This window comes from Lathamus discolor, chromosome 3 (genome assembly GCF_037157495.1).
Source record: "Lathamus discolor isolate bLatDis1 chromosome 3, bLatDis1.hap1, whole genome shotgun sequence".
Taxonomy (NCBI): Eukaryota; Metazoa; Chordata; class Aves; order Psittaciformes; family Psittacidae; genus Lathamus; species Lathamus discolor.
In genome coordinates, this window is record NC_088886.1 from 138,897,930 (window position 1) to 138,906,697 (window position 8,768).

The window sequence follows — 8,768 nt, forward strand, 5'->3', positions numbered from 1 at the left end:
GTGTGGAATCTGAGTGATCATCCAAAAATGTTCACCTCTTCTTTAGTCAACCTGGTTTATTCTCGCCCTTCTTCTGCTTTTCTATTCCCGTGCTCTCAAACAAGTCCCAACAAAGGCGTGTCGCGGTTTCCTGCCTCACCCTACCCTTCCAATTACCTGACACTCACTGGGAAAAAAAGATCTGCCTCCAGGAATCAAACTTTATTGAAAGAAAAAATTCTCCTGCCTATTTGCTCAGGTAGATTAACTATTTAGATCCCAGACACACACAGGTGTGAAGGCTTAAGCTGGAGAAAATGAAATTATGCCAATACTTCTGATACATGATCTGAGATCTACACTGGTATTTTCTTACAAATTTACAGAGCGCCTGTGGATGTCTCCGCAAAGCTGGCTGCAAACTCAGCATACTTTGCTGCTTGCAATAGAAGGGGCTAAACTCCCAGCTAGTACAAACTGGCTGGAAAGTGCTCAAGTCAGCAATCTGAACTGCACTGCCCACCACATAGATATTTATGCTCTACTCAGAAGGCAACACTATTAATACATAAAAATACACCAAACTGATTAAGGAACAAAATTTCTTCCATGTATATCACCTATAGCCTTCACTGAATAGGAACTGGAGCAGCAGAGAAGCCATAGTGGGTCAAAGCAAAACTTACCTAACTCACAACCCTGTCTTCCACCATGGCTCATTTTAACAGCCCAGACTATGTGAACAGGATAAGCATATATGGATATTTTCCTGGTGTACAATGGAGACTTCCTAAATCAAAAGCAGCAGCATTGCAGTCATTCCTTGATGGGTTATTTTTTGAATCTGCAGAACATTTTAAGATGTAGTGTCCTACAGTAAAGATGTTTACAGCTTTATTATACCTTGTGTAAAAGCACTTCCACCTAACATGACAGTGCCATTTGGTGTCCTGTGTTTATTTGTAAGAACCAGAATTCACCTTGGCTCCTCTCACCCTACACAGATTTTGACAGGTTTGTACCACAGAATTGGAAAAGAACTTGATGCTTCATGCCTGTTTTTGCACAGACCTTTTAAGGAATTGTAGCTGTGCACTGTCAAGATTGTACTCTTCCAAAAGTGTGTAGGGACATGGCTGCTATTCAGCACTACGCTGCCATTCCAAAGGCTATGCCCTATGTTTGTTGATGGGAATCAAGACTTCTTCAGAATTCATCAATGCATCTCCTAAATCACAGGACTTGCAATTATATTTACTTTTAGTCAGGAAAACATTCATGAAGCATCATTTCCTCCCTGCATGGAGGAAGCATCCATGACTCTGCCTTCTGAACACTAATCAAAGGACAGGCTGCATGTGGTAAGTAAGTCATTAAGAGGAGCAGAGCTCAGCCTGGGACCTGGCCAAACTGCACTTGGCTTAAGACTTGATAAAATGATAAAAGTGGATTTAGCTTTCTGAACTTCACATTCTTTGAACATGACACTTTACTGTCCCTCTTACGGTCAACTGCACTTTAAACCTGCACTTTGGTCATCTCATTTTACATCTGATTCCAGCACAGTCCAGAGCTGTGTGATTCAGACATAGCCAGGCTGCTCTCAGACAGAAATTGTTCAAGGCAAAACAGCACTGAATGCACTGGGATATCACAGCTCCGTAAGACCCACCAGTACAGGGAAAATTCACTGGAATGACATAAAGATTTCACTGGAGCAAGAGATTGGACTCACATTTTAAGATAATATGCTCAGGACTGGAAAAATTTTCTAACTCCTTGACTTTTGTTCACTGGTTTTCTTTCACCAAAATTAGCCATCCCAATTTTGATAAAATGAGAAAATTACGGTATTTTAGTCCCTGCGATGTCATCAGTGAGAAAGATACTGGTTTAATGTGTCTTGAGGACAAAGTGTTCACAGAGTGTCTCTTCTTTCTTACTGGAAATTAAAATAAGAGGATGGTGGGGTAGATGTAGAGGTGCCTTAAAATGAAACCGTTGACTGAGAAGCACTAACTCTGCATTTAAAAGGGGAAATATAGGAGAAGGTAAAGTTGAGGATGCTGATTACTGCAGTCAGGTTCCTAATGGGCATAATTTTGAGAGGTCCTGAGCTGCTTCACCTTTCACTGAAGTCACTGATTGGCTCAGGTACCCAAAGCTACTGAAAGTCAGGTGTTTAGCTGGCACAGGGCAATGGAACTGCAGCTGACCTAGCTTCAGGTCATCAGCTGCCACTTCTCCAGTAACAGCGGTGGTGTGTGAACTGGTGGCTAGAGCAGGGGAGGCACTTTGAGCTCCTCCTGGAGGAGACAGTATCCCTCCTCCCATTCCCCCATCTGTCCTGCTCAGTTTTGCTTGTAGGTGAAGTCTGTACAGATGGAGTCTGCACTCCTGGAGTACACTGCTCCTAGGTGTACCTGTGAATGTTATACCAGATGCAGAGTCTGCTGCTTTCCCTCTTCCCAACACAAGAAGAAGCTGTACAGTCTCTGAACTTCCAACTGAAGCCTCAGTCTGGCAGCTATAGAGATCAAATCATGGTTGAAGACAGTACCGTTTTCTCTGGTGAAAGATGCTCCAAAAACCTACAACAACTGAAACTGGTACTGAAAAAGCTGAGATGAGGCAGGAGTCTCCACTGCATATTCACTGCACCTGGGAGGGGGCTGTGCTACAGCACATCTGAATAACTTCTCACTCTGCAAGGGGAGCCCAAAGATAAAGAGTCTCAAAGCTGAAGCAGCTGGTTTTGTCACAGCTGTCCTCTGGCAGCTTAAGGGGCGTTCAAGGTTTAGAAACAGCCAAGTGATGATAACTTGTTATCTTCAATTTCAAAGGCAGCTGTGGAGCACAGGATAAGGTGTACATGGGTCTAGTGATTCTGTCTTGATTGACACATAAATTACACAGCTAGTGAATCAGCCAACAAGCTGATTGGAATAGTGCAGGTCTGCACAAGCATGGTTCACACAGGGAAGAAGAAACCACACCTATTTCTGTGTAGCAACTGCAGTTCCCTCTTCGTTTTGCACAATGGAGCTGGGCAGCTACTAAACCAATCAGAGCCTCCTGAGTCACTCCCTTGACTCAATGCCCCAAGTCCACAGTTTGTACATCACTTGAGAAACTCACTGTGAGTAACCTCGGGCATGAATAAAAGTCTTGTGGGGAACTGATCATTGCTTTTGGGGTGCTGGGAGGTGCGTAATGTCAGGACGCAAAAAGCCATTGCTAACTCAATCTCCCAGGTTCCAACAGACTTGAGTGATCAAGAGATGTCTTGGCTGTTTGTACTCCTTAATACAAAAACTCTACAGCTAAGGACTGCCTTTCCCCTCTCCTTTTGGCTTTATATAGCATTCCACACAATGGGAGGCTTCCTACAGCTTCTAAGGCTTATCACAGTGGAAATAATAAATAGGAATAATTATAATAAAGCTATATATGCATATGGAGCATTGTAAACCACTGATCCTTCACAGTGCAGGACAAACTGAATTGTACTGGTCCAGAAAGGAGGGTCTAAGCTGTTCTGGTGGAGGGCAGAGACTGGCAAGAGGTGGCTAAAGACTTGGGCTTGCTGCTTTTACTATTACCATGTGGACAGGAGGAGTAGGACTCTTCAGCAGCAGTAGACGGCTCTCTCCATCTGCTCAGAGACAAGCCAGGAGAGACACCAGGTCCCTGATGTTATCGATGCTCTGCAATACAACTGCCTAATAGTTACTAGCAAGTAGTCCAGTCTAAGGGCTGCAAATGGACATGTACATTGTCTTATGTATCTGGAACTGCTCCTGATAATGTAAGATTTGGGAACAGATAGATCTAAACAAAATACATTGGTGACCTCTTACAGCCCCTCTATCCTCTGTGCAGCTTTTAATGCACACTTATGCTTAGGCATATTGTACATTTTGGTACAGGTCAGGCTGTTGGCTGGCAGAGCCAGGAGGTACCATCCATACCAGACTCTCCTCTAATGGCAGCAGAGCTGGGATGTTAATGGACCTGTTTGCCAATGTGACCTGCTGCCATCTCTCCTTCTCCCTTTCCACTCCCACCACGGCAATTCAGGAGCTACCCCAGATGTGCAGCGAGCCCCAACATCTGCCAGGGAACACAGCTGTGAAGCAGATGTCCCTGATCAGCACTGCTCTGAGGGGTATCACTGTGAGTTTAAACTAAGTAATTTTAACCCATAATGAGCCTCTCCTTCCCTGTGCTGGCTTTCACTTTGTCCTCTAGGTAAGAGTTGCCTGCAACACATGCTGCACACAGCAGCAGAGCTCAGAGCTGGACTGTCTCTCGTTCAATGCGCTAGTTACTCCAAATCAGCCCACTGCCTCACCTGCTTGGTCAAAGACAAAGGGAACCAGTCCTTGAGTGTTTTATTTAGGAGAATTCAAAATCTGATTCACAGGATCAAATAATTACCCATCCCCCAGGTTTTAGAAAACTACTGATTGTTTGCAAGCCCACCTGTGAACCCTTAAAGCAGTTTTAGCACCAGTGTTTTTTAGAGAAAAAATACACACCAGAAAATGCACTATTTGCCAAAATCACACATCAAATGTTTCAGTCAGCCAGGCAGCAAAGGGACACAACCAATGCCAGATGACCTGGCTGTGGTGTTGCCAATATAAATAATGGAGCAAAGTCAAAGCAAACTGTTTACAAAGAACTGGCAGCAAGCAAAAAAAAAACCAACCCCAAACCCAAAAAACCTTTCTGGCAGACGCAAAGCAAACACAGTTGGATTTGTGAATTGCTCACCAGCCATACCCATGGTCAAAATTCCAAGCAATTAGTATTTCAAACAAACAATACAACCAGTTCTACCTGCTGCCAGTCCAAAGCTTGAAAGTTTAAGCACCATCAAAAAAGCAATACAGGGAGAATTGCAATGCAACAGTACAGGACAGAAGCTGAAGACAACGCTTATCTTGGAGATCTGCCTCAGAAGATGATGAGTGTTGGCAAATAGATTTCTGAGTTGGCAACTGACTTCTGAGTGCCATCCTGACAGAAAATTCAACACATACATTGTTAAAAAAGTTCTGATGGAAAATCTCTGCTTGGCTCAGCTACAGCTTGGAGCAACTCACCACCTATACAGACAGGGGTTCTCTTTAGGAAATGCATGGGAGGTTGCCTGAAGTGTCTCTTGAGAGCAGTTTTCTCCTGCTCTCCCCTTCTTCAGCTTTATACATCCTTGCCCTGCAAGTCCTTTTCCCTGCTAATATTCTGAGGGTTATTTTTGTATCAAGGATTATATCACAGACCATAAAGGAGTTTCAAGAGACTTTAGGAAGAGAAGTGCCACTGGTGCTTGGTCACTCAGGTGAGTACGTAGTGCAAGAACATCTCCTGAAAGTACCTGGGCACAGAGAATGGAAATTAAACACAAGACTATGCATAAAGCCCATAGTTCACACCCAGACCAAGTAACCTGGCAAAGCACTGAGTATCACTGCAGGGGCACCGGAACTGTTGCTGCAGGGACAGCTGAACTGCAAGTGAGTCTAGACTATTGGTGGTACACCTCCTATATCCCATTCCCAAGCTCTCCAACCATATCTGTACGGTCAAGATCTAACTTTGCTTCCATAACAGATTTCCTCATTATTGACATTGTTTACACAACACTAAGAGAGAGCACTAGCCTGAGCTCCAGAGCAGCCTGAGGGCAGGTCCAGAGCATAAGCAGCGCCCAACACTATGCTCATGCAGTCCAGATTGATCTAGCATTCACAGTTAAATATAAGGTGTCACTAGTTTTCACATATTCCAGAAGGCTTAATAATCATCCCTAGAAGGTTTTCTAACCAATACACACACGATTTTGCAGAGTATCTTCTCCAGAATTTAGCTTGTCCTAAATGCTGTATTGACACAATGAACTCAAACTACTGGTTTCCTATACCAAGACAAAATTGGGTATGTGGAGCAAAAATCAATGACGTGATACCACATGTGGCAAGTTTATACTCACTCTTGAGGTGGTGCTTGCAGTGTACAGAGACCTTCTATGGCTCTGCCAGGTGCAAAAGCAAGAGAAAAAGGGAGCTTCCTGAGAGACTTCTGTCAATAAAGCATAGAGTGCCACAAGTAGCTTCTCAGCCAGCAGGGCTCCTGATCCAGCAGGGATGGGGATCCCCAGCAGCAGAAGCAAGCACAATGAGCTTGCAAGCTCATCTTCTAACAAATTGATCAATGATACAGTATTGCAGGCCACCAAGAGAAAGTGCTGCAATTATCAGGGGTTCCGATTTAGCATAGAAGCAAATGATCACCCAAGGAAAGAAAGAATTGAGGTGCATGGAGATGTTAAACATGTATTCAGTATGTTAATGTTTCTGTTTTGTAAGCTGACAAGTTGGAGCCCATTATGGATGAAATACATTTCACTCACCATTTTCAACCATGGACTTTATGAAGCACCTGTGGTAAGTAAAAGAAGCATATTGACAAACGATTTTAACCTACAACAGAGGGATTATCCCCTCCTCTAAAAATCTTTATAAGTCTGCAAGTTAAAAAAGGCTGGGAACTATTGTATCAGATCATGTTAAAAATAAGTTAAAAGAACAGAACATGCATATACAAATATACTAGATATGATTTGATCCCTTCTGCAGGGATCTTTTGTAGCACATGGAAAGTACGTAGTGAGTTTGGATTCAGGGTAGAAAGAAAATGGTGATTCAAACTCAGTCTATTTTAGTAACACAGATATTTACTGTGCCCCATCTACATGGCACACCGGCCTGGCACTTCATGAAACATAAAAGCATTAAGAAAACCTCAGCCAAATCAAGTTTTCGAGTTTTTCAGGTTTGCTGTTTGCACACAGTGGGCTTTTTGCAGTCCCTGGATGGTGTGCCTGGCTTGTTGGCATGTCTGTGCACATGTGTCTGTTGATCATGAAGCTGACTTTGTTGTAAGTTTCAATTAAAAAGCAAGAGGAAATTGAATACAGTGACACTGAATACCAAACCTGGTTCTGCTCTCCAGCAACACTACTGAAGAGTTTGTGTGGCTTAAAGAGGGACAGGTTTTTCCTCAAGAGTATATATGGCAGTTAGGAGAAGGGGAAAAGACAGACCCCGAACCATGATAATCTCTTCATTGATTACAACAGAGGAAATAAATAATGGAGCAAAATCATCAATTGACTGAAACCTCTCCATCAATTTTGTTTTTCACATCACTTTCATAGAGAAGTTTACAAGACGTATTTTTTTATTTCCAACAGATTTTGAAAACTATGAAAAATTGCAAAGTTCTCTTTGTTCCTTTCTTCCATTCATTTATTTATTTATTTGTTTATTTTCCTGCAGGGAAGTAAGAGCAATCATTGGGATTACAGGCTTTCCCAAAAGAAAAGTTAAAAACATTAAAAATAGAAGGGGTTTAGAATATTTTTCAACATTTGCATTTGATGTTTTTAATTTAAAATGAAAATCCCTCCCCCTAAGAATTAAACAACGGAAACTCTGCATTTCTTCCAAAAATGTTTGCCTAAACAGATTTAATTTGAGAACCCTCTTTGCACCTCTGTTAAGCTAAAGTCTGGTGCTAGGCAGAACCTGGAAGAAAGTCACTGCTAAATGAGGCTGGGACAATCTAACCCCAGAAACGATAAGCACAAGAAAGCTGATCTTACAGATCTGAATGGCGGTAACACTTGGACACTTTTACCACATAACATTTTCTGAGATTATTCTTTATAGTAAATCGGGCTTGAAAGCACAAAACTCTATTTCTACTCCTTTAACAGGCAAATAAAAACATCCTAAAAGCACACATTTCATGTACAATCATAAGGCTTGATCTTTCCCTCAGTTCTGTCAGGTTTACCTGGCTATGATTCAAGAGCAGTAACTCATCTCTCTCAGTTTTTATCTTCATTTTTGAACTCTCGTGTAGACCAAATGATGTAGCAGATATACTGTCTGGCACTACAGTAATACTGATGGGGTAAGAGTTTGAAATCCATGTCAAACTGAAATCAAGGCATTCTGGCTTTTTTTGTGGAGATACAAGAGAAGGCCAACCCAGTGGTAAATATAATCCCTTGGAATATGCAAACACCTCTATAGGGATTTAAACCCGTCATTTTCACACTGTTTTCTCCAACCCTGTCATCAGACAGTCTGTCCTGGGCCAAAGGAGCTTTGAGAACATGTTTCCTTTAAAATAATAAGGTTTCTGGGGGAATTGTCAAGTTTAGGTAGCCATGGTTCTGAAGGGAACAAAAGAGGGGGTTTGTACAGACATGTTAGAACAGCTGTGCTGTGTATATCCTGGGAAGTTCTGACTATCCCCTGGGCCCATGCATGATGAAGACTGAGACAATTCAGGACACTTCCTGAGTCATACTTGGAATTGAAGACTACAGAGCTCCGTAAGAATTCTATTCCAAGATGGTCCCTGTCAATGTGATCCTTCTCCTTCTCCACTAGGAACCTACTTCCTGTGATTAGGCTCTCAAGCATTTCAGGGTGGAGCTCACTTTTCACTGCCAAAGTAAACAACAGGAAGAAAAGTCCCTGCTGGGCTGCTAAGGCGTTCACTCTAAGGAACATGCTGTGTTGTGAGCCCTGTTTATTGCCACTGATCATCAGGTATTTATCACGGACTGGCACTTATCATAGTAAATATCAACATTATTACCAGGGATGGGCATTTCAGCTTACCTCAGCTTTTTGTTTCCATGGGTGCTTCAGAGACATAAATCAGCTTCCAAACATGTGTTTATCTGAGCATTGCAAGAGAGTTTT